This window comes from Schistocerca piceifrons, chromosome 6 (assembly GCF_021461385.2).
Source record: "Schistocerca piceifrons isolate TAMUIC-IGC-003096 chromosome 6, iqSchPice1.1, whole genome shotgun sequence".
Taxonomy (NCBI): Eukaryota; Metazoa; Arthropoda; class Insecta; order Orthoptera; family Acrididae; genus Schistocerca; species Schistocerca piceifrons.
The window spans coordinates 378,736,678-378,760,390 of NC_060143.1; the positions used below are offsets into that span (position 1 = coordinate 378,736,678).

A 23,713-nucleotide genomic window follows, 5' to 3' on the forward strand; every position below is an offset into this window, starting at 1 on the left:
CGTCATTTTGTTGCCACTTCCCAAATGATTTTAGAAATTCTGACGGAATGTTATACATCCCTTCTGCCTTATTTGATCTTAAGTCCTCCAAAGATCTTTTCAGCATTCCTCTGTAGCACCACATTTCAAAACCTATTTTCTTGTTGTCTGAACAGTATATCGTCAACGTTTTTCTCTCGCATAAGACTACATGCGAATGGAACAGGAAAGAGACTCTATAGTATTGGTACTAAGTGCCCTCCACCATGCGCTGTACAGTGGCTTGCGTAGTTTAGATGTAGAAAAAGAAGCAATGTTTGCCGATGGCATAGTAATTCTGCCACAGAAGCAAATGGTTGGGAGGTCAGTTGAACAGAATGGGTGGCACTTATGTAGTTTAGGGGGTACATGCGCTGATCACGAGAAAAGTACCTATTTTTGAAGGAAACGCTTATTTCTGAAGATATAAGCATATATATGCACGGAATACTAAAAAATTTTTTATTTCAAAAATTGTGTGTTACAGTCATATCTGATGAGCTGGTCACCGAAAAAGTACTATTTTCATATGGATGCAAAAAAAGATCAATTAACTGTCCCAAAAATTTCTTTTATCAAAAATGATTATTGCATATGTATGCACGGAATCTCAAAAACTTTTTTTGCAATAAAACTTGGTATTAATAACAAAATTTTCCCAAAAAAATATATTTTTCTTTATTTTGCACAGATATACATTAAAGCTCGAATCACAGATTAGATAAAAACAGCTACCTCACGTTAATTTGCAGCTTTAGGATACATTTTTCGAACATGCTCAATGAAATTGTGGAATGGATTTTCCCCAAAACGATGACGCCAGAGAAATTCCGCCAGGTAGTTATTCAGCATAGTACGGTGTTCCGAAACGCCTTTATTTTTTTCTTTAGCTTTTTACCAGACTGACTCCACGTGATTTGTGGTTGCGTTTGTAAAGGGATCGACAAATAAAGCGAATGATTAACAGTCTGATGATTGTAGCCCAAGTTACATATGGTGTTGTAAGCTTGCCACAAATCGGAAACTACTGTGGTTCCAGGCAAAACATAATGTTGCAAATCTGGACAGCACATGGGTAGCATCAGGTCGTGGCAAAGTACTTTTTTGGTATTCCGTGCATATATATGCTTATATCTTCAGAAATACGCGTTTCCTTCGAAAATAGGCACTTTTCTCGTGATCAGCGAATGTACCCCTAAAATGCGTAAGTGCGTTATGGGTAGTGTCTTGAAAAAAGGTTGTGGAATGAACGTTAACAAAAGCAAAACAAGGTAATGGAATGTCGTCAAATTAAATCGGATGATGTGAGAAAAGACTTTAAAAACTTTATAATGCATGTTAAAATAATTCTCTTCTGCAGAAAATGCAACAAAAGTCACTACTTTCAGTCTGATGTTTTAACCTAATTTCCTAAGCATCGCCTGATTTGATTCGACTTCATCCCATCATCCTCAATGTACTGTGTTGATGGCCCACTTATAACCGCTTTTCAAGACATTATTCATTCCGTTTAATTCATCTAAATTCTTTCATTCTGTGAGAATCAACGTCGTCAGCATAGCTTCAAGTATTTATCCCCCCCCCCCCCCAAACTAGATTCCGTTTCATTATATGGCATTGCTCACAAACGAACCGCTCCAGCTTTCTTCAAAGCAAAGCGGCCGGTACAGGCGACCCTCGTGAGGGTCACCTGTGCCTAGAGCGCTGAGGCCGTGCCACGTCACGAGACATCACCCCACACGGACGACGCGTCACTGACCTCCTGGCAGCCAAATCGGCTGGCGGTCGGCCAGGACCAAAGCGCCCTGCCACCGCGGTTATCAGATTTCCCGCGCCGCAGTTTTTCCGCTATTATTACGCGAGGGACTAATATTTTCAGACATTCGCAGTCAAAGTAGCCGAAATGGAACGTACACAGCCCTACCTGTTTCCTAGGAATGCAATTTATACCCACCTCCCCACGTAATCTCGTGAATGAATAGGGACTTACCTTACTGAGTCTATGGACAAAAGACGTACTGTCCTTGAATATAAAGTGACTTGATCATTTTCCTTCACTTCTGTAATTTATACGATGCGATCACATGAGCATTTAACACCACCGTAAGAGTAACCGTTTCAACCGGCCAGTGGAGATCTCCAGACCAAATTCACATACTGCAAGCGGTGATCTGACGGTCTCATTACGTTTTCAAAAACATAAAAACCTCAGGATCTTCGCAGATGTCACGATGATACATTACAGACTAGTGAGCACTCTGCATCACTTCTACATCTACATCCATACTCCGCAAGACACCTGACGGTGTGTGCCGGAGGGTACCCTGAGTACCTCTATCGGTTCTCACTTCTATTCCAGTCTCGTGGAAAGAAGGATTGTCGGTATGCCTCTGTGTGGGCTCTAATCTCTCTGATTTTATCCTCATGGTCTCTTAGCGAGATATACGTAGGAGAGAGCAATATACTGCTTGACTCTTCGGTGAAGGTATGTTCTCGAAACTTTAACAAAAGCCCGTACCGAGCTACTGAGCGTCTCTCCTGCAGAGTCTTCCACTGGAGTTTATCTATCATCTCCGTAACGCTTTCGCGATTCCTAAATGATCCTGTAACGAAGCGCGCTGCTCTCCGTTGGATCTTCTCTATCTCTTCTATCAACCCTATCTGGTACGGATCCCACACTGCTGAGCAGTATTCAAGCAGTGGGCGAACAAGCGTACTGTAACCTACTTCCTTTGTTTTCGGTTAGCATTTCCTTAGGATTCTGCCAATGAATCTCAGTCTGGCATCTGCTTTACCGACGATCAACTCTATATGATCATTTCATTTTAAATCACTCCTAATGCGTACTCCCAGATAATTTTTGGCATTAACTGCTTACAGTTACTGACCTGCTATATTGTAGCTAAATGATAAGGGATCTATCTTTCTATGTATTCGCAACACATTACACTTGTCTACATTGAGAATCAATTGCCATTCCCTGCACCATGCGTCAATTCGCTGCAGATCCTCCTGCATTTCAGTGCAATTTTTCATTGTTACAACCTCTCGATACACCACAGCATCATCTGCAAAAAGCCTCAGTGAACTTCCGATGTCATCCACCAGGTCATTTATGTATATTGTGAATAGCAACGGTCCTATGACACTCCCCTGCGGCACACCTGAAATCACTCTTACTTCGGAAGACTTCTCTCCATTGAGAATGACATGCTGCGTTCTGGTATCTAGGAACTCCTCAATCCAATCACACAATTGGTCTGATAGTCCATATGCTCTTACTTTGTTCATTAAACGACTGTGGGGAACTGTATCGAATGCATTGCGGAAGTCAAGGAACACGGCATCTACCTGTGAACCCGTGTCTATGGCCCTCTGAGTCTTGTGGACGAATAGCGCGAGCTGGGTTTCACATGACCGTCTTTTTCGAAACCCATGCTGATTCCTACAGACTAGATTTCTAGTCTCCAGAAAAGTCATTATACTCGAACATAATACGTGTTCCAAAATTCTACAACTGATCGACTTTAGAGATATAGGTCTATAGTTCTGCACATCGTTTCGATGTCCCTTCTTGAAAACGGGGATGACCTGTGCCCTTTTCCAATCCTTTGGAACGCTAAGCTCTTCTAGAGACCTACGGTACACCGCTGCAAGAAGGGGGGCAAGTTCCTTCGCGTACTCTGCGTAAAATCGAACTGGTATCCCATCAGGTCCAGCGGCCTTTCCTCTTTTGAGCGATTATAATTGTTTCTCTATCCCTCTGTCGTCTATTTCGATATCTACCATTTTGTCACCTGTGCGACAATCTAGAGAAGGAATTACAGTGCAGTCTTCCTCTGTGAAACAGCTTTGGAAAAAGACCTTTAGTATTTCTACACTAAGTTCAACACGTGTTCCGAATGCAGGGCTCTTAATGAGGATACTTTTAAGAGAGTACCTTTCCTTTCTTCCCCTTTTATTTTATAACAGAAATTCAACAGATATGTAAAAATTGACTTACTCCATAAACACTCTTGGACATAATGCACGGACAGCACCCAAAAATAACAAATCCTCGCTCAGAACACAGAGGTAATAGAACGTTAGAAAAATTAGTACCACGTTCCGTCACGAGATTAGTGCAGAACCGATTATTTGAAAGGCTAGTTTGTATGTGAGCAATACTTGGCAAATCAGCGTATTATATGGCAATTTTTGAACTCTGTGAACGGACCAGTTTTTAAAATTACCATATAAAATGGCTCTAAGTCCTATGGGACTTAACATCTGAGGTCATCAGTCCCCAAGAACTAAGAAATACTTAAAACTAACAAACCTAAGGACATCACACACATCCATGCCTGAGGCAGGATTCGAACCTGCGACCGTAGCGGTCGTGCGGTTCCAGACTGAAGCGCCTAGAACCGCTCGGCCACTCCGGCCGGCAAATTACCATATACTATGTTGGTTATGCAAGGATTGATCAAATATAAACTAATATTTCTAACAATTTTGAAAATCAACTGCAATTATTTGAAGCCCTTTGGGACATCAGCATCAGCGTTTTTTAACTACAACTTTGCGAATGTGCGTCTAAACAGTCTCCTCTGGACATATCCTCCTGTCTACTACTTTCGGAACTTCTCCGTTCATTAAGTAGTGTCCACGGACTAACGTATAATTATGTAAAATACGTTCCTAAGGTGTAGAATGCAATACTTGCTTCGGACTGCTGACTGTAAACGCTGCTAAAGCATAAAAATGATAAAAACAAGCTATCCTGGATTGGGAAGCTGTGTTCTTAGCGATGCTCTACATTTCTCAACCTACTTACATAAATTTCGTCAACAGCTTCTTGAGAGTTGTAATAAAAAGAGGGGCTTGAACTACTTGTCTGTTAGGTGATTTCACGTTCCTTACATTCGGCAAGTGCGAAGAACTTTAAATACCACGAACAGGACTAAACCCTCAGTAAGCAAGAAACACTTAGAAAGCTGAGAGTTTTGAAAAGCATTGCTAGTGAAATTCCCCGGCTATCTATGGGAAAAATTTGTTTAACGCATGTTAAAAACAGAATAATTCGATGTTGCCACAGCGCGTAGTGGCCTAACCTACAATAGACAGAACTATGGAAGGCACGCCATTCAAAGAGCCTTGACAGTACTGGCACCTCTCCAGTGTCGGTGCATACGAACGTCTAAGTATTTCGCACCTACTTAAGAGTCACGTTTAGACTGGAAAGGACAAAGTCCGATGTACACCAGTCAGGGGAGACGAAAACAATTCGAAATGGTCGGGGACATCGGCACAACGTCGCGCAAATTTAAATCAGGATGGCAGGTCTCAGTGTAAGCCCTACCCCTCTAGTATCATAATCACAGTGTCCTTTCATTTAATGTGAATTGTTCGCAGTTGAGATCATGACGATGGTTAACTGAAACAGATGGTTTAGCAAATCATGTTGCTACTAGTGGATGCTTTGTTTTTTCCTAAATAACATGAAATAAACCAATGTAACGAGCTGTCAGCTGTACATTAAAAAAATGAAAAACCCTAGCAGGCCAAACTGTTTCTAGGTCAGCATAGAATTTCGGAGTTTGTACTAATCTGGGTATGTACTGGGTGATCAAAAAGTCAGTATAAATTTGAAAACTGAATAAATTACGGAATAATGTAGATAGAGAGGTACAAACTGACACACATGCTTGGAATGACATGGGGTTTTATTATAACCAAAAAAATACAAACGTTCAAAAAATGTCTGACAGATGGCGCTTCATCTGAACAGAATAGCATTAATTAGCATAACAAACTAAGACAAAGCGAAGATAATGTTCTTTACAGGAAATCCTCAACAATAGCTGTAGTCGAGGAATAATGTTGTGAACAGCACTGTAAAGCATGTCCGGAGTTATGGTGAGGCATTGGCGTCGGATGTTGTCTTTCAGCATCCCTAGAGATGTCGGTCGATCACGATACACTTGCGACTTCAGGTAACCCCAAAGCCAATAATTGCACGGACTGAGGTCTGGGGACCTGGGAGGCTAAGCATGACGAAAGTGGCGGCTGAGCACACGATCACCACCAAACGAGGCGCGCAAGAGATCTTTCACGCGTCTAGCAATATGGGGTGTTTTTTTGGTTCTAATAAAACCCCTTGTCATTCCAAGCATGTGTATGTCAATTTTTACCTCTCTATCTACATTATTCCGTGGTTTATTAAGTTTTCACATTTATACTGACTTTTTGATCACCCGGTATATTCATTCCAGCGAATGCTTATCTCCAAAGAGAAAGTAAGGATGCTATAAAGCGTACAGTAAGAGTTACACAAGAATAGTCTAATTGTAAATTACTGTGATGACATTTTGTCGCTGTTTTTCCGAGCATGACGTTGTCATTGCTAAAGACAAAAGTTGTTATGGTAGCAGTAAGTGTGTGGATGGTTTGTGAGAACAGAAGTCTCAAAACAACAAAAGTATGTTTCTAATTACCGTCCTTCAATGAAACTTTGAACCACTCGTATAAACCTATTTAAATCTTTGAAATGGGTAACTATTACAGTATCTTACACTGTTACAATATTCTTTGTGATGAAAATACAACAGTGCCCCGCCCGAATCTGAAATACATTCGGTGTATTTTCAGAATTCAAAGCGAAGAATTTGCAACTATTTGCAGGAAAGAAACCATGAAAACTGAGTGCGAAGCAAAAAAAGAAAACACTGTTATATAGCGATGAGGAACATCGGACCGCGCGCAGCTACGGGACTTGTCTTGTACCTTAGTTCCATTTATTGCTGTGGAGCCAGCTCCGCCTGACAATCAGCGCAACAGCTGCTCGTGAAAGTCAGCCCTACATCAACCAGAAAAATCTGCCAATTTTACGAAGAAAAAAAATTATATATCCACAAGAGAATCTGTTAGCATTTCTTCCTCAAATTTGGCTACCAAGCGTTCAAATGTGTGTGAATTCCACGGGACCAAATTCCTAAGCCAATACACTACTTAATCTAACTTTAACTTACGTTAAGTACAACACAAACACCCATGCCCGAAGGAGGATTCCGACCCCAGACGGGGGGAGCCGCGCGAACCATGACAAGGAGACCTAGACCATGTGGCTACACCGCGCGGCCAAATTTGGTTGTCACTTCAGTTATTATTTACTCTAGTAGTGAGTGACAGCTTTCCACTTTTTACAATGCTTGCAGAAAGTTTATGGGCAGATCTAAATTTTGTTTAAACCGTTTGTGTCCCTACAGTAAGGGCATTTCAGTCAATATTTTACATGATAATAGATATCGTTATTATGGGTTTTCAGTTAAAATTTCACAGCTATATCTCTAAAATTTTCGGAAACTGAATGATTCTTCATTTTGTAAAACCATTACCAAATCCTGTTTTTCCGACAAATATTTCTGGTCAGTCTCGTTCCGTGATAACTCCCAACTGGCAACAGTTAGGTGCTAGATTAATACTGACTGCTCAATTTTCTCGCTGTCTTCTTTGTGATGGTTCAGCGGTTAGAATAGGTCGAAGTTGAACGTAATTAAGCAATTTTTCCACCGAATTAACCGCGGAAAAACGCTGTTTGAGAAACGACTACATGAGTAGGAAATTTCCCCCCTCCCCATCCCAGCTTTTACTATTTTTATGATTGCTTTGCTGTAATAAAACAGCAATAAAAATTTCGTAGCTGCAACACAAGTCGTTTTCGTTGAAGATGGTTGGTTGGTTGGTTGGGTTAAAGATTAAAGGGACCAAACTACAAAGGTCATCGGTCCCTTGTTTCATAAAAACACAGAGCACAGGGAAACTATCCACCAGGCAGGCGAAGCACTAAAAGAAAAACTCCAGGGGAAGATAAGCCCCATGGTCCATTGTAAGACAACACGGAAAACAGAGCACAGCAACAAAAACAACATAGAGAACAAAGGCAGAAGGAACGAAAGCTGCACAGCAGAGGACTGTGGCTGGCTGATCACGAAAATAATAGGATGAGCCAGCCACACTGCAACACGTTAAAACCTCCAGCCTAACAGTGGAGGGTGGAGTCGAAGTACTACACAGAACTAATTAAAAGAGACAGCTCAAAAGAGGGTGATGTTACAGAAGTTAAATGGACCTATAAAAGCCACTTGCGCGAATAAAACTTAAAACCCGATCTGCCATAGAGACATTGTCACCTAAAAGAGATGATAAAGCACCCTGGAGATTAAAAGTTCGCCTGAGGGCTGTTAAAAGAGGACAGTCCAACAATATATGGGCCACCGTCATATTCGCACCACAGCGACAATGAGGGGGGTCCTCTCGACGCAGCAGATGACCATGCGTCAGCCAAGAGTGACCAATGCGGAGCCTACAGAGAACCACAGAATCCCTGCGAGAGGCCCGCAAGGAGGAACGCCACACGGTCGGGGCCTCCTTTACACGCCGCAGCTTGTTGGGTACAGACAGGGTGCGCCATTCGTCTACCCACATCCCAAAGACCCGACGGCGGAACACCGATCGGAAATCAGTTGCCGGGAGGCCGATCTCCAACGGCAGTTTGCGGGTGGCTTCTTTAGCTAACTTGAAGAAAATATTGTAGTAGGGGAAAGGGATTTTTTTAGCCCTGTCTAAGAACGGAGAACATTTCTTCCCCAAAATTACAACAGCTAGAACGGGCAAATTTATCTGAAAACCCGTAATTAAGATGTCTAATATCATTTAAAGCACTGACTACAATAACGTTACTTAGGGACACATGCGGATTGAGCAAAACAGACCTATCCCTAAACTTTCTGCAAGTACTGCACAGTACCAGAGCGTACTTTCTCGTTGGCATCTCGATGGTGCCACAATTCGGTTTTGACAATAGGTGGGACTGTTTGGTATCTCTTTTGGCTTTACAATTTTGATACTTTTTCGTATGTGCTGTGGTTTGTGGTACAGTACTGATGGCATACTGCACAAAACAGTGATGGTGGGAGAAAAAAGATCCCTCGTAATGACAAACTTCAGCGCTCCGTACGTGACGTAGGGAAGAGGGGAAACTACTATCCCGAATAATTCATGAAAGGCTGGCCGCGCTCTGCGTCACAGGGCTTTATGAAAAGCCTCCATGCGGTGGCCAACGCAGCGTTATCTCCCAGGGGCGCCGCCAGCCAATTAACAACGGAAGCGCATTCGCAGCGACAAGGTTCAGTTCACAGGTCCCACGTTAATAGCCATAGGCCACAGATCGGCCGTGGGCTGTCAAAACAAGCAGCAGTAACGCGCACGATGCGAACAACAAAGCGCACACGTGTTTATCAGCGTCTGCGCAGCCCGACACGTTGCTGCGTTTCACCGGCAGTGAAATGGCAACACTGAAATTTTCGTATGTAACAAAATGGTAGGCTACCAACTGTTCGCTCTTCACAAACTGTTCATTAGAGAAGAAAGTAGCCACGTGCTTCTGTGCTTGACGATCACTAGCTAGATCCACTGTTTCGCTCAGACTCTTCCTGGAATCTTTAATTTACAATCAATTGAGAGATCATAAGAGGCGACAGCTCGCAACTGGTTCATTTCTCCACGGAATAAACGAAAGATTTGCGATGGAATCGTGAAAGAACTCTAGCAGTTCACAGGATCTGAATCAAAACGAAATACACAGCATCTGAACTATAAGTTCAACCCAAACATTATGGAATAGCGAATACAGGTATGTGAACTTTATCACTTGTGGAGATATTATAGCTCAATCGTATTGTTTATGGTAACATGTGATGAGAAATATTTCCGAATCGAAGCTAGAGTTAGACATGATTGATTTATTGGTTGACTGATTTGGGGAGGGAGGGGGGGGGGGGAGGGATATAATTGTGACAGTAGGTGTGGTAAAATCAAGGCACTGAAAGCAATACTGATGCCAGAGACGAGAAATAGTTGAATGAAAGGTGAAAGTCCATCGCTCGGCCGTTTTGTATGTCAGAGAGCATTCATGCGAGCCATTTAGTTTCGTTGTCTACAAAGCCGAACCTCCCTGTACTCCTTATAAAGTATACTTGAGGCTGCATTTGTTGGATTAATGTAATGTATGCACTGTGCTGAGACCCTGCTTGTCCACATAGTATGGAGTGTAGTACTGTGTGGCCAGGGGATCCGATCCATCTCACCCCTCCAAATACAGTTATACTCTTTATCGATAATAAGGCGCGCTTCGCAGTGACACAATACGATATGCGATACGACGGTTATCGGTGCGACACTGGTGTTCCCACTGTCATGATGTGCCATACGCCACGAAGTGCGACTCGCCTTACGACAAGCATAACGACAGCACGAATCACGCATCTGTTTCACTTTCAGATGCAGTCGTGAACTCTTCTGAGGAGAACTTTATTGTGGCTTATTATTTAAAGCTCAAATAACAGTTCAGCAATGTTTCCTCGTGACCTCTCCCAACAAGATCACAAATTCCAAGAATTCTACAGAATGAGCCCACACAATTCGCACGTTTTGTAGTAACTGGACACAAATTTTCGACTTAAGCTTCTCCTGCTGAGATGCTACTCTCTACAATATGTTGGTGAAAGTGTATGAATGACGCTTGTTTTTATTAAGACCACCCAGTGTGATTCTGTAGTTGCTATATTTGAAGAGAGATCAGTTCCCATCGATGGTGCAGCAGTGGTGATGAACACTGTGTAGAAGTAGACAATATGTTTGAAGAAATAGCAGAAGCACACGATAAGTAAAATCCCGACGTGTTCTTATCGGTTTCGTCCAGATGCTCATTCAGAAGTAACAGGAGTTCAGCTGTCAGGTCTCTTTTACACCTGTCACAAAGTTTCCTGAAATCAACGATCGTAGCCGGAAGAAAAAAAAAACACACACACAAAACAAACAAACAAACATCGAGTCCGCATTATCAGTCCCGATGTCCTTTCATTTCAGTAATTTTTTTTCATTTCTAGCTTACACTTGTATGGACAGCATACGAAGAAGAGAAACACGAAGCAGCTGCACACTTCTCATACATCAGCAGGCGGCAATAGCCTCGCGTTTAGTGCCCAATTGTCAACCTCGTCGTGAACAACCTCTAATTCATCTCAAGTATTTTCTCGAAAACGAAGAGGCAAGGCTCTCCTAACACCGTTGAAAACAATTTCAAAAGTTTAGCTATATTTCGTTCACAGCTGTGTAGGCCATACAATGCACCGAACGTAAACTGGCCAGCGACTACATTTTCGGCGCAATCTATTTAAAATAAGTGCGGTGTTTTGACTTCGAAATACCACAATAACTATGGGCAATGACGAAAAGGAAACCACTCCATTATCAGGCTGTTATGCCAGACAATAAGATGGGGAAATAAAATCAGTTTTCTTCACTGAATAGTTTCCTGAAGATCGAATAAGAAAGACATAGCAGAGAATATGAAAATTCTAAAATTTTTAAATTTTTTCACGAAAAATGTTTTACTGAATAACTACAGAGAAGACTGTAGTATTGTTTCACCTACATAAAAGGTACAGTAAATGACTAAATTTCCTACCCGTGTATCGCACTGCAGAGTTCGTGGAGCAAGCAGCACTCCGTCTTGCGCCGGGCGATACGACAGAGAATCGTTTCGTCGTCATATCGCTTGCGTCCCAGTGTGAACCAGTCGTTTCAACTACGTTTCTACGCACGCCACCAAGGTATGTTGCTTCTGCGTCGTATCGCTTGTCGAATCGTATCGCATATCGTATCGCTATAGCGAGAACCGTGCCTTACAAGCTTTAAACATGGGAGAGACCATGTCCGGTCAATGCACTCGTATGGACCATGCGCAGACTACTACAAACTTGTCCCAACGGGTGTAGGTCGCATAGTTATGCAGAGATGAGTTTGTTGTAGTTTTCCCGGACGACAGATTAAGCCATAATCTTTCGGGTGTGCAGATGGGACAGCAATATTTGTTCTTTCCATATTTCGGTTTTCATCTTTGCTTCCCGGTGTATCATTGTGTCAAGTGCTTTTAATTTATCTATCGATGCGCCTTGACGAAGGCTGTACGATTAACAGCCGAAATATCTAAACAGAAAATATTGTTGTCCCGGATGCGCGCCAGAAAAATGGGCAAGTCAGATGAACACATGAAATGTATTCGCAGTTACAAGTACGGAAAACCATCAACTGTATAATGGAATAACTAAAATTTGTACCGGACCAGTACTCGAACCCGAATTTCCCGTTCACAGCGAACGGTGGCCCTACCATTACGCTATCCGAGCACGAGTCACGGCCACACCCAAACTTCCGTCAGTATGTGTCCGCAACTTGCAGTCGTACATTCATTATGTACACTACTGGCCATTAAAATTGCTACACCAAGAAGAAATGCAGATGATAAACGGGTATTCATTGGACAAATATATTATACTAGAACTGACATGTGATTACATTTTCACTCAATTTGGGTGCATAGATCCTGATAAATCAGTACACAGAACAACCACCTCTGGCCGTAATAACGGCGTTGATACGCCTGGGCATTGAATCAAACAGAGCTTGGATGGCGTGTCCAGGTACAGCTGCCCATGCAGTTTCAATACGATACCACAGTTCATCAAGAATAGTGACTCGCGTATTGTGACGAGCCAGTTGCTCGGCCACCATTGACCAGACGTTTTCAATTTGTGTGAGATCTGGAGAATGTGCTGGCCAGGGCAGCAGTCGAACATTTTCTGTATCCAGAAAGGCCCGTACAGGACCTGCAACAAGCGGTCGTGCATTATCCTGCTGAAATGTAGGGCTTCGCAGGGACCGAATGAAGGGTAGAGCCACTGGTCGTAACACATGTGAAATGTAACGTCCACCGTTCAAAGTGCCGTCAATGCGAACAAGAGGTGACCGAGACGTGTAACCAATGGCACCCCATACCATTGCCAGCATGGCAATGACGAATACACGCTTCCGATGTGCGTTCACCGCGATGTCGCCAAACACGGATGCGACCATCATCATGCTGTAAACAGAACCTGGACTCATCCGAAAAAATGACGTTTTGCCATTCGTGCACACAGGTTCGTCGTTGAGTACACCATCGCAGGCGCTCCTGTCTGTGATGCAGCGTCAAGGGTAACCGCATCCATGGTCTCCGAGCTGATAGTCCATGCTAGTGCAAACGACGTCGAACTGTTCGTGCTGATGGTTGTTGCCTTGCAAACGTCCCCATCTGTTGACTCAGGGATCGAGACGTGGCTGCACGAACCGTTAGAGCCATGCGTATAAGATGACTGTCATCTCGACTGCTAGTGATACGAGGCCGTTGGGATTCAGCACGGCGTTCCCTATTACCCTCCTGAACCTACCGGTTCCATAGTCTGCTAACAGTCATCGGATCTCGACCAACGCGAGCAGCAATGTCGCGATACGAGAAACCGCAATCGCGATAGGCTACAATCCGACCTTAATCAAAGTCGGAAACGTGATGGTACGTATTTCTCCTCCTTACACGAGGCATCACAAAAACAATTCACCGGGCAACGCCGGTCAACTGCTGTTTGCGTAAGAAAAATCGGTTGGAAACTTTCCTCATGTCAGCACGTTGTAGGTGTCGCCACCGGCGCCAACCTTATGTGAATGCTCTGAAAAGCTAATCATTTGCATATGACAGCATCTTCTTCCTGTCGGTTAAATTTCGCGTCTGTAGCACGTCATCTTCGTGGTGTAGCAATTTTAATGGCCGTAGTGTATATTCCTATACAGGGGAGATGTTTTAATTGGTAACAGGCTTGCATGAAGAGCTGCATCAAACCCCGGAAACAACACTGCTTCGTCCGATTCGAGTAAGAGACATTGTTACGGGTATATGTTGGGCACCACGGTGACTGATGACTCACGCTGAAATCAAATTTCCCCCTCCCTAGGTCGCACGAACACAAAGCAGCGATCGCCCCCCCAACGAGGCAGGAGACCGCGTTTAATTTCGACAGGAAATACTTCGTTGCGAGGCGAACAGCTGTGCGGCAGCAAGGTGGGGTACAGGGGAGGGGTCCTCGCGTGGCGGCGGCGTCTACATGCCAATATCGACCCGCGGCCACAAGGCACAGCTGGCGGCACCTGCAGACAAACCCGCGAGCCCAAACCGACCATCTGCCGCAAGGCAGGACATAACACCGTTCAACGCCGCAAGCCTCATTTATGACGCGCGGTGACAGCTCTGTTCATCGTAGTAGCTGGTTTCCATTGCTAGCAAGGGTTGCACGTACTGACATCAGTCCTACTCGTCTCACAGCGAAAGCTTGGTCGATTTCACACAGCGGCAGCTTATATGAGTGACCGAATACGGAGCCGTTCAGACGGGAAGAGCGCCAACAGACAATAGAAAACAATGTCGTCGAGGAACTTTAATCGTCAGTCTGCAAACCCCCATCATACAGTGCATGGCAGTAGGGGGTGGGGAGGGAGGGAGGGAGGGAGGGAGGGAGAGAGGGACTGTGCCTGGTCATTCCCTTTACTGTTCTACTTGCAAATGAAGCACAGCAAAATCGACTGCATGTCTCCATAACGGCTGCGATACATGTGAGTTCTTTGCTCTCCGACAGGTTAGTACTCTCCTATTACTCGCAGACTTGTGTACACTAGAGGTAAATTTTCGCTGAAAATTACTGTGTTTTAGTTCCTTGTGAGTACTTTCTGAAAGTGAGAGTCTTGCGAGTGCAGATGTCAGATGCATTTATACACAGCAGAGTGTCACTCTACTATAAACTTTTCTGTCTTCGTTCTGTGGGCGAAGGAATACGTTACGATGACAGAGGATCGGGCTGCAGCTGCACTTTTAATACATTTAGTGGCAAACAAGAAAACGTAAACGACCGTGTTCGTGTTGAATAGAACGAATTAGGTGGGACGATTTTGGAGCATGCAAAGATCCTCACTGTAAAGCTTGTAGTGGAAACTCCATCGAAATTTTACGACAATGACAGCGATGGAGATGGAAGAAATACTCTTTATAATTGGACACAAAATTGCTTATCTAGATACCATTACGCGTACATCCGTTAATGTTGAAGACATACTGCTTGTGACACAAATATTTCTAGCATCAGATATGCTTATTCTCTTTAATATATAGTACAGTAACAATTACGATGAAGTAACATTACACCCCTCTCCCCCTCCCCCTCTCTCTCTCACACACACACACACACACACACACACACACACACACACCACACACACACACACACACACACACACCACACCCACACACACCACACACCACACAACCGCGCGGGATTAGCAGAGCGGTCTAGGGCGCTGCAGTCGGACTGTGCGGCTGATCCCGGCGGAGGTTCGAGTCCTCCCTCGGTCATGGGTGTGTGTATGTTTGTCCTTAGGATAATTTAGGTTAAGTAGTGTGTAAGCTTAGGGACTGATGACCTTAGCAGTTAGGTCCCATAAGATTTCACACACCTTTGAACATTTTTGAAAACACACACACACACACACAGTTTAAAACTATAATACGTGTCAAACCTGTAACAGATTGTACCTGTCAATAAGTAGATTGTGACGATTTATTTTTTTTTAATTCTGCCAATAATATTATGAAATATAAGAATCAAATTATTGTTCCTCCTGCAGGCCGTTAGACAGGCCTCTGATTAGCTGCAATACAGACCGTTCAATGCCTTTTTATACAAAACCATTCTACAAACCACATTCTCAGACAAGCCTAAAAATGTGAAGCGAATGTTATACGGGGCTAATGATACTAATAGCATGTACTTCAGCTAATCCGCCTGACATCACTCTTGCAACTAATAGCAGCATTATCAAACTTAAACTGGAAACGCAACAGGGAATTTTCGAAATATTTGTGGGCAGTTTAAGCAGTAGGGCCTATGTGAATGTTTCTTACTCTGGTGTATTCCTTTGCCACACACAAGAATAAGCACCAGAAGACTTAAGTGTTCTATTTTCATTTTTATTGGAGGTACAACTACTCACTGCAATGCACACAACAGTACTGCCCTCATGGCCAAATCCACACTTCTTGGTAGATCCACAGACTGAAAATATGGCTGAGCACCTTACCAAATGCATGTAGCTTAAACGACACTGCACACAGCTCTAGGGGAAGAATGAATGCTCGATATCAATTTACATGGTTTGACATTGGCATTCAAAGCACCAAAATTCTGATGAAACTGATACGCGGCAGTAGAGGAATATATGTACAGTGCAATAGTTTTCCGCTATTATATACACTACTGTGTGACTGTACTGGACACCAGTATGAAAAGATGGTGTCTGGAGGGGTAGAGTTAACGACTGCTATCGCAGAGAACGCTGGTTTGATTTTCGGTTAACAATTAAGATTTTCCTGGGAAGATAAGGCGAGGAACGCGCAACACTCAGGTTTGTGAGGAAGAGTGAAAAGTTGCTTGATTAAGTAAGTACCGAAATTGACACGCCAGCTGCTAAACCGATGTCGAATCTAAAGGCTCGAATCAGGCTAGGCGTCCGAACATTTATTTATTTATTTATATGAGATTGTAAAGAATTACATTAACAGAAGCAGTACTGTGCTGAAACTAGCTAGATCGACACGCAACCGAAACAACCATCAAAAACTGAGACCAACTGCTGTATACAATGAGACAATAGGCAACAAAGAGCCAGTGGGTCAACGACCGTCAAAAACGCAGCAGGGCAAGTGAGACAATAAGGGGAGCAACGAGCGAGAGGAGTGAGTGCAATACTAGGGGCGTGGCTATGAGAGGGTTCTGAACCTTTGCGTGAAGCAGGTTCCACACGTTGCCATTCAAACACATCTGCCTTCTCTCAGATAACTGCTGCCAACGGAATGTGTCGACGAGAGTGACTTGGAAAAGTCTTCTCTTTTAACTTCTCATTTAACGATATCCACACAGAGTCGTAAAGCTCATTCGTTGCAGAAACTGCGGATACGCAAACTGAATCGTCCCACCGTTCTGCAGTCTTCCTTTTCTGGGGTCTTTCATTACAAAACTCTTAAATGCCGTTCGACAATATGACGCTGCTCGAAGACATTTCTGCGCTCTCCAAACAATTCAAGCTCGGCGCTTTTCAGTCTACGACCGTCCATCCTTGTTTTGCGCCAAGCAGCGACTAGTCTTGTTGCTTGATAATTAGAAACCTAAAGAATTTTAACGTTGTCTGCACACATTATCGCTGCTACCTGCTTCGTGAAATAGGAATTTGCTTCTAGATATCGCATTTTATGTATGTCACGAACAACGCGCAAAGTAATTCCCGCTGAACAACTTCCCTTTTGAGATCCGCTACCGACGATCTTTGAATTTCATTGCAACTGTCACTTCTTAAAAAATGCGAATTTATTTCTTGCAATGGTAACGCATTGTAGTTTGTGACGATCCATGGAGGTGCGATTAAAACTTCTCTACATAAGTCTAACGTCTCATGTCTAGTTGACATGCAGAGGCACATGAAAACGTGACTAATCTTATATATAATAGCTATTTGGCACGAAAGACCAAAATCCACCGACATCTACTCACATATGTACGAAAATCATACAGACTTACAAGAAACCATTACAACAAGAGTACTTCCATCAATGCCAAAGTAACAAAGAATAGCACAACATCCTTACCAAAGGCCTTCGAAATAAAAGGAAATAGGGGAAGGATGAAAATAAAGGAGAAGGAAAAAGAGAGACAAATACGGAGAAAGATCTACTGGCCGGTTCAGAGAGAAGGTATCTGGATAAAGATACCGACAAAAGAATTGTACGGACAAACAGATGATTACTGACACTACCAGGAAAAGTTAGGCCAACGACAATCTAGCCTAGAAGAATTTTAACATAGTTACGTATAATACAGCGAGAACCAACCGCGTAAAAGAAATCCTGGAAGATCTCAAGAAACAAAAATTCTCCACAGAAGCCAAGACAGGAAAAATATAGAGTAAAAATCACGAAACAGAAACTTCAGTCACCGGCCAAAGAGAAGAGAACATGAGGGAAGAGGAAAGAGAGGAAGAAGAAACAGTGCATATATGGAAGGTTTTCTGGGAAAAAAAAGATGACGTGAATACTGATTATTCTTTAGCGCTCTCCTTATGGGGGAATTAAAGACGATTAACAACAACAGCAACAACAACAACAACGTTATTTGACGTCCACTGCTGGATAAAGACATAGGTGACTTTTCCAAGCATTAGGCCCTAAATGTCAACTAGCCACTATTACATGTATCTATTCCTGGCTGGCATTAAGTACAGTATGTATGTATGTATGTAGTGTGTATATTTTGTGTTGCTGAAGAATGTCTTGAAGTGGCGCTTAGCGAGGAATATTACTGGACTTCCTGCCACGCTTTAACTAAAAAAAAAAAACCTGCGTTGCTCTTTGTCCCAACCAATACTTGGAGTTATCTCCAATCGTTCAGTTTCCCGTCAATGCCTACGCCACTTCTTTGCTGTTTAAGATTTGTGTGTCTCCGACGTACTAGATCTATTAAAACCATTATAACCTTGTCTTCGTCGTTGCATCTTTCAATGGAATGTTTATACAAGTGTCGTTTCGCCATATCTACAAAAAAGGACAGTATGTTAATCAAGGACACTCACTCCTGATGCTATGTTTTAACTACGTAACTTTCAAAACAAGGACAACCACAACGAGCAACGCTTTAATGGATCAAATATCGAAGGCCTTCAGACCCGAATAAACTACCACCACAGTTCCCAACCAGACGCCACGTGTTCGAAACCTGCATTCCAAATCAATTATGGAATCAGAAGTCATAGGCTCTGTTTTGAAGAGTAGTTCCTCGTTCCGAATTTTCTTGAAATAAGAATCTCCTCTCTAAAACGAATTAAGATTAACTTCTCGACTTCGTTTTCGAGTCCTGACATTCTAGACGAAAAACTTATGCAACTGCCCTGTACTACGAATATTATGCCATGTGCCGGATAACTAATGCATCTCCATGGAAAGTTATGGTCAAATCACGTACTAACTGTCGTCTGCGACATACTCGTTTCTCCTTAGTGTTTCTCGTTAATTTTTCATGTCTTCCGTGAAATGCATGTTATCAACATAAGGCATCTATAGCTTACGTCCTCTTGCTATGCCCGACCTTAACAGCTCTGCAAATATTGTCGGAGTTATGTTGACGTTATTAGTGCTAAAGAAGCAATATTTGTTGTGTTGTTACTTCTACAATATTAAAGCGGCATTCTTACTACGTACGAATGGTGCAGACAATGTATCGTATCAGCAATGTTGTGGAGTAAGTACGAGAGAGTCAATAAGTAGGATAACGGGTGATACTATCAGCCAAGTACTTTTCAACACACTCCCCTGTAAATTTAAGCGCTTAACCCATCGTTTAAGCAGGTCGTGAGAGCTTGCAACGAGGAATTCTTGTTGCATCTGTGGCATCGAATGAGTGACCCTCACGCTCTTGCTTCATTTTCTCGAACTTGCTGTGCGCCTAGATGGTGTGTAAGGGGCCCAAAACAAGAATAATCACTGGGAGGTGGCTTGGGAGAGGCACTGTCGGGATGTATCACACCCCTGTCAGGAGTACAGGTCGTGTGCAGCGTTGAAACTAGCAGTTACTTAGTAATTGTACAGTAGGATCCAGCATCAACAGTCTCACAGAGGGGCTGTAATTTCAGCAATATACACCCTGCGAGTTCCAACCTTGGAACCGCCTTTAACTTATTTTTACTGGGGAGGACGGCAGCTTCCATTCCTTGGAGAATCGCTCAGAATCCCTCGAGTCCTCCCCTATAATGATCTGCATCAAGAAATCGTCATCTTCACTGTAACTGGTGATGTGATACATAGATAGGTCCATTCTGTTCAGTTTGTGATGTGGAGTCAACAGACGGGATACCCGACGCCAACAACCTTTGCGAAAATTGAACGTCTTATCTAGGGTGAGTGTGGCTCCGTGAAAACAACCAACGGCAAATACCACAGTGTCGACTGTCACCCGAAGATCTTCATAATTTCTTCCATACGTTACATCACTCGAAATCTTCACAAGACAACCAGAGGGATTCTTGTTTGTTATACTTTCTCGCCTACGTAGAATTCAAGTAGCCACATGGAGACAGCTTCCGGTACAATATGGGTATTACGTACGGAATATGTTCGACGAATAATATGCCTTGTGGAAAGTCCTTTGGCCCACAAAGTTTGCACAACTGCGGGCTGTTTAGTCAGATACACTCCTTTAGTCACACCTGACATCTTGCTCTGGCTGCAATCCGCTCTGTATCGTTTATGTGATGCCACCTTCTAGAAATACACGAGTGCTTAATTTATAACGGCATGTAGCATTCATGGTATCCTTGTACACTCACATTGATCAGTGTCATTTAAAATGTTTGACACAACTGTCGTAGACGAGAACCAATAGAACATTTCTCGGCTTGGCATAGGGACAGTTTTGTGCTTACGTTTAAGTGCTGGTGTTACTAGTTATTTCCAATGGATAAGCAAGTGAAACGTTCGCCATGAAAACTGTTTCGGCCGGTTAATAAGCAACGGAAATTCAAAGTTGCAGAATATTCTAAGGGATTCCAACAGTTAAGAACTGTTTTAACCAAATTTAAATGTTACGGTACTGCTCTTCAAGACGATCGACGTAAGGATGTACGAAAACTACAACCAGAAATGGAAACAGGCGATTGAAGATGTACGACATACACTATAATGGTGTTAGATGAAAAATCAGGGTACTTCTTGGATAAGCAATAAACTGAAAGCTTTGTGCATGAAAGGCGTCACATCTGTTCAACGCAGTCCGTGAAGAAATAATGTAATTCCTCCCCAATTTTTGACCGATCTGAAATGAATCTCATTTTGCTCGTGAATTTATCATTGTGGGCGAGACGTGCGACCGCCACATTACGACAGAGACGAAAATACAACCGAAGCTATGGGTGAATCCGCTGTGTACGCACCATAGAAGGCTAAGTCATTTACCGCGAGGGTTGTGGCCAGCATTTCCCGGGATACTATGGCATTCCTTTTAATGATCGCCTACCAACGGTTAAAATAGTAACTGGCGAATACTATACGTTTCATCCGGGTCAACTGAATTAAAACAATCTGATAAGAGACCTTGATTTCAAAAGAAAAGGAAAATTACTATTCCCCCATTCCTCCCCCCCCCCCCCCCCCCGCACATAAACAGTTTTACATACCTTAGATTGGAGAAATTTGTCAGCTGTAGGGTTTTCATTATGATTTTATGAGGGCAGACGGAGAGCATTTAAGGCCCGCTTTCGTGAACAACAGCCCAACGAATATAGTGAAAATTCATATCATCGCAGATCAGAAATCGAGAAAAACACTGTTCCTCCTGCATATATGCTTAATATGGCACCTTTCCATATAGATGACAAGGACTACAAAAACCTCTTAGATGAGTTTGACATTTACCCTGATCAGCCAGAAGTATCAACATAAACACATCCAGGTGATAGTGTCACCTGGCGAGGAATGACTGCTCGTCAGGCACCCACGGTGCATGTGGTGTCAGTGAGCGTGCTGTCCGTGTGTAGAATGGGGAAGCCGCACGATCTACCTGAATTTGGCCGAGGGTTGATTGTTATGGCCCAGAGGCTCGCCAAGACAATTTCGGAAACTGCGACTTGTCGGGCCTTCGAGGAGTGCTGTGGTCTCTTCAAAATGTAGCCAAACCAAGGTGGTACGATGGCCAGACATCGTGGGGTTGGACGGCCACCCCTCACTACAGATGTCAGAAGTCTTAGGCTGGGCAGACTGGTAAAACAGGACAAGCGGCAAACTGTGGCGGAACTAACATCAGACTTTAATGCTGGGCAGATGGTTCAAATGGCTCCGAGCACTATGGGACTTAACATCTGAGGTCATCAGTCCCCTAGAATTCATAACTACTTAAACCTAACTAACCCAAGGACATCATACACACCCATGCCCGAGGCAGGATTCAAACCTGCAACCGTAGCAGTCGCGCGGTTCCAGACTGAAGCGCCTAGAACCGCTCTGCCACACCGGCCGGCAATGCTGGGCAGAATACAAGTATGTGTGAACACACAGTGCACCGAACACTCCTAACGATGGGCCTCCGCAACCGACGGCCCACGCATGTGTCAATGTTAACAGCACGACATCGGCAACTACGACTGAAATGGGCATATAAGCATCGGCACTGGACGTTGGCGCGGAGGCAGAGCGTTGCATGGTCTGATGAATCCTGATATCTTCTTCCTCTTCTGGCCGATGGGAGAGCGCGAATCCATTTTCTTCTATGGGAACTGCTCCTTGACACCTGCACTGAGGAACAAAGACAATCTGGCTGCGTCCCTATTATGCACTGGGGAACATTCACGTACACCGCTTCATGACGATCATGTTTACCGATGGCAGTGGCATTTTTCAGCGAGATAATGGCTCTGAGCACTATGGGACTTAACTGCTGTGGTCATCAGTCCCCTAGAACTGAGAACTACTTAAACCTAACTAACCTAAGGACATCACACACATCCATGCCCGAGGCAGCATTCCAGACTGTAGCGCCTGGAACCGCACGGCCACTCCGGCCGGCCTCAGTGAGATAATGCGTCGTGTCATAAGGCCTGGAGTGGTTCGAGGAACACAGTGGCGAGTCCTAGTTGATGTGCTGCTGCCCCCCCCCCCCCCCCCCAACTCTCCAGATCTGAACCCGATCGAACACATCTGGGATTTGACTGAACGTAGCGTCAGAGCGTATCGCTCTCTCCCCGGAATTTATGAGAATTAGTTGACTTCTGTGTGCAGATATGGTGCCAATTCCCTCCAGCGACCTACCAAGGACTCACCGCTTCCATGCCACGATGCGTCGCCGCTGCTATACGTGCAGAAGGTGAACATACCGGCTATTAGGTAGGTAGTCATAATGTTCTGGCTGATCAGTGTATTATTCTTTTAGATATTAATGTCGGCAATAGCTGACGTGTAACTATGTGACATGTTTTTCATTTATTTTACATATATATCTTAGTTATGCTGGTTATATGCTTTTATAAATGTTCTTGCTGCTAGCATAACAGACTGTAGTACTATCCACATAAATGTGATTCACCTACTATAAGTTTTCAATCCGTGTTTATAATTCACACATAGAATACGTACAGTTTCCGACATGTCATGCGTTATGCTTCTGTGAAGAAGATATTGCTGTATGCTAAGCCAGAATTTAATAAGCCGTTGTAACAAACTTCTCACACTTTACGTACAAGTATAGCCAAGTCCTAATGATTTATAATACCTCAAATTTTATACCTTTCTACACATGACAAACTAATTTGTTGAAACCTGTAAAGTGAAAAATTTCTCAACTGAAGATTGAATTTTATTCTGAAATCTACTCTAATTGTGAAATTGAGAAATAAGTGATTGGGGGCCCGATTAAAAAAATAAATAAATTAAAAAAAAACAGCTTAACATAGATCCCTCCGTTCACTCAACAGATACGGTTAAGACAACACCGGCACCACGAGGGTATTATGTCATTCGATTCTATCGTGAGAAAGTTTCTAGTCTTATGGGCGGGTGCTTTGGCGCTATCAACACCGAGGGCATTAAACAATGAACTTCAACACCTAACTTCCACAACAACAAAGAGGTACGGCAGTTGTTGATTGGTGTTTTGCAGACCTCCCAGAACAGCACTTGGAAGTTGCTTTCTACTTACTGCAA

General features: G+C 43.4%; 1 protein-coding gene across 2 annotated transcripts in view; it reads right to left on the reverse strand.

The window, feature by feature from the left end:
- Positions 1 to 23,713, reverse strand: part of LOC124802485 (glycerol-3-phosphate acyltransferase 3-like) — a 225,492-nt gene that overhangs the window by 104,456 nt on the left and 97,323 nt on the right. The gene's annotated exons all lie outside the window — the stretch shown is intronic.